This window comes from Pteropus vampyrus, unplaced genomic scaffold (assembly GCF_000151845.1).
Source record: "Pteropus vampyrus isolate Shadow unplaced genomic scaffold, Pvam_2.0 Scaffold60, whole genome shotgun sequence".
NCBI classification, from domain to species: domain Eukaryota; kingdom Metazoa; phylum Chordata; class Mammalia; order Chiroptera; family Pteropodidae; genus Pteropus; species Pteropus vampyrus.
In genome coordinates this window covers 2,425,528-2,429,761 of record NW_011888841.1, presented here as the reverse complement: position 1 = coordinate 2,429,761, position 4,234 = coordinate 2,425,528, and positions in this window count along the sequence as shown.

Here is a 4,234-nt window from a genome sequence, read left to right as displayed (position 1 = left end):
TGACTTGGTAAAGCGGCATGAAAAGAACACTCTGGATTCCTAAGCTCTCGTATCCCACTCTTCCCAGTCTTCGAGATCGCAGCAGGGAAGGGTGGTGAGAGGGTTCTACAGATGGCAGCACAGCCCAGCAGCAGGTCCTGGTATGCGGTTACCCCGCCTGGGCTGGAGAGGCTGGACAGCACGTGACTTTAAGAAGGGCTCAGTGTTCAACTGGCCTTGGAAAGACTTTTTAAGGAGGGCCACGCACTAAGGTAGATTACCAGGAGATAAAGGTCTACAGTATTCCTTAAAAGCTCCAGAAAAAGAGAAGCTTTGTTTTATTGTTTTCACTGTCTGCTCTTGGGGTGCAGGAGACATGAGGGGGGAGAGAAACAGTTCTTCCTAGAAGCAGAGTCTGAATAAACAACCCTCCAGGTCCCTTCCAGATAAACTCAAAGTTACTTTTTAAAATACAAGCAGGTGTACACTTGTGCTAAGTTTCTTTAAAGTCTAAATCTGGTTTCTCTGAAACAGGTAAAAATACAGAAAATTTTAATGTTTTTCAGCTTTTAATATAGCAGAAATCACAAGGCAAACTTCACTAGAGCACATGAAATGTGAGATACTTTGCACATTTTTTTAAAGAGATGACTTGATTAGCAGCCTTTGAGAATTACAATTCTATAGAAAATCTACCTTAAACTTTATTCTGGAATAAAACCTAAGCTAACTTGCTACATTACTACTCAACCTCAAAAAGGAATTATTTCAGCATACAGTATAGTCATATAAATGCAATATTCCAATGGTATAACTTTTTAATTTCAAAATGCATTTTCAGCTTGGAAAACATGTACGAATAAATTCAGACTTTTACAAGAAAATAATACAACTCTTAAAGCAGAAGTTTAGCTCTTGGTCTGTGGAGCTGAACAAGTTGCAGAGTTACCTTTATGAATATATAAATCCTACTGAACGGGTGTCAAGCTACCACAATATCCCTTCTATTTTTGTCCTAGACTCCCAAATTTAGAAGCACAAATAATAAGATATCATTGTACAGCATCATGGAATAACTGGAAATAAGTATGAAGTCTCTGCAGCACTGAAAGATAAAATGGCATAAATTTAAAAATTATGATCAGTGCAACTGAGGTTTTTAAAAATAAGCTATTATTTTCTTGAAAATATCTGTATTGGGGCTATATGATGAAATTCGTTTAAAAAGAACACTAAATTAAATAATCAGAAAACCCATTCTCCAAGTCATCAGGGATAAACAGGCCATTATTATTTCATTTTGGAGTATTCATGTAAATGCAAAACTGTAAATATGCGACCCAAATGTAGTTATTCTTTGTGCTACTTTGTTTATCAGGGGCTACCAGACACATGTGGCTATTTGTATATAATTAAAATTAAGTAACTTTAAAATTCAGTTCCTCAGTCTCATTAGTCACATTTCAAGTAAAGTAGTGGCAACTGGCTGGTGGCTACCATTTTGGACAGCACAGAGCGAACACTTCCATCATAACTGAACATAAATACCAAATATATGGCATCTACTAATGAAAGACACGGGCAAATTCAAGTCCTCTGGCCCTCCATGTGTCACCACAAAATACTGTCTGTTTTTTTGTGTAGGCCTTTTTAACTTGCCATTTCAGAAGCATATAGAAACAGAAATTTTTATCAATTATATCTAAAATGTTGTGAAAGCTTTTATAATTAGCTGAGCTTCCATAAAAATATTTCTGACTATGATACTTTGCAAAATGAAAGTAACAAAAAATACATCTGATATAATTTTAAATAGCTGAGAAATTTGCTTTTAATAATTATTTCCCTTTGATAAACACTTGAGTGGCTCACTAAAAAGCCATACTCTAAAATTAGGGGGAAAAAAAAACAAAACCTTCTTTAATGAAGAAAAATAAAGTGTCATGTACGAATGATTGATCAGTTTCTCCTCGCCAAGCTGCAGAAATATCACAGAATCAGAGATACTGACTATGGCAGGTATCTGAAAATGAGTGTAACTGCACACCCACTTCTGCAGTACCCCATCATTACCTCTATGTAAATCTCGGGACTGTCTACTTATTTTTAGTTAACCTACTAAAATGCATCTTCCCTTCTGGTTTTGGGTCCAATTATCACTTCATGTCACGCATGAAAGAAAATCATTTGATTCTTTGCCATTCGCTGAGAAAATATGTGAACACAATTTATTTGCACATTTTTAATATAATGCAGTCTAAATGGCAGACTTATCTTTAGAATGCCTTTAAAAGGAAACCAAGGAATGCACTCTTAATGCCACAGAACTGTGCACTTAAAAATAGCTAAAACCGTCATTTTTATATTATGTTCATTTCACCATCACGACAAAACAGCATATCGAGCAAAGCAACTGACTACATTCTGAGACTGTCCATTTTTTAGTATTCAGAAAAATGCTTTTCCTGATAAGTTGGTTAGAATTTCAAAGTAATAAAATCAAAATCTCTCTCAACACTAGAATAAAAATCCATATCAAAAGCTAAAGAAAAGTAATACATTTAAGAAAAGTCTTATTTTCAAGCACCCAAAATATTACAGGATAAAAACACATATGACACGAGGTTACTAAATGAAAAATTTGTTTCATATGCTTATATATCGCAAGGGTAAGAGTCTCCAATTTAACCAATACTGTAAATTCAGGAGGAGCAGCTCTTATCTAGCAACTATTGCAAGCTCAGCACTGTTCTAATTGCTTCATAAACAGTAACTAATTCTCTCAACTACTCTAAGGGCTCTGTACTATTATCATCCCCATTCTACAGATTGTGAAACTGAAGAACAAATCATTAAAAAATAAAAGAAGCCGATGGTCACAGAGGTAGTGGCTGAGCAAATCATTGGGGCTTCAAAGCGGGTGTGCATGCCACCACGCCACACTGCCAATCTCTCTGTTAAGATTCTTCTCTGACAACAGAAATGCAACCAGAAGAACCATATTGCTAAATTAAATATAGTCTCGAAAGCTGTTTAACTTTTTATAAATTCCGATGATCTGCTATACAGATGGGAGGAGAAAAATGTTAAGTGTTAAGAAAGCCCAAAGGATATTTTGAGATAAAAATTGATCTTTAAGGAGGAAATTATACTGCAACAACCACTTGATGTCTTGTTCTTATTTTTAGGAAATAAAATCACAGATAACCTGCAAAACTCATTTTAAGACAGAAATGTAAATCCCAGGAATAAAAATTTTAACAGCAAAATGCTTCACCCTTGGCAATTGTCCATATTTATTACTGGGCATTCACATCGCAAACCTAACTTCATAACCAGGTATTAAACTGAAGCAAGATGCATACTGGTATTAACACTTTCAAATTCCTTGACTCTTGGCAGGACAAAATATCCCAAACTATCTGAACTCAATGATCAATTCCAATAAATTCAGTTTGTCCAGACATTAAAGTTTAGGATGCCCTCCCATGACACAAGAAGGGGGCCAGGAGACAGAACATTATATTCAGCATTTGTGACTGCAAAGAAACAAAATGTGTTGTCACTCCAACCCACATATTGTATAAAGTAAAAAGAAAAATTGTTTCTTTGAACAAAAGAAGCCATGAGAAAACATGTGATGACTGCAAGATGATCCCGCGTAAGTGGGAGAGCTATTGGGACAACTTGCCCGAGGAAACGCGCTACTATAAAGTCTGCATAAGCCACTGCAGCCTTCCAGATCCTGCGACCGTTGAAGGAAAGAGGCGTTTCAAAAATATCTCAAACCTGCTGTACACCTGTGGCCTAGTGGCCACCTCCGAAGCCCGCGGAGCTCAGAAAGAACTCACAAATCCTCTCGGAAGTCTTGCCGTGGGAAACAGAGCGAGCCAGACACAGACGCTTTACTGCAATCAAAAACTCTGAGATTGCATTTACCAAAACCAGTTTTCCAGAAAAAGATAAAGCGGCTTGGCTGCTGTCGCAAATATCAAGATCAAAATTCAATTAAAAAGGGCACGCCTTTCAGTATGTGTATTTCACGCCAACGAAAACTTGTTTAGTTTTTTGGTTTGTTTGTTTTTAAGACAAAGCAAGTAAGATTTTTGGTTCCCCTGTTCCTGACCTTCAAGAACTGCAAAAAGTCAGGACCCAGCCAGGGAGGAAAAGAAAAGTTTGAGGGCTGCCCCGCCCGCTGCTCAACTCTCTCTGGAGCAACGGCTGGGACCCCTCCTCCCGGTCAGGGTCTCCCCGA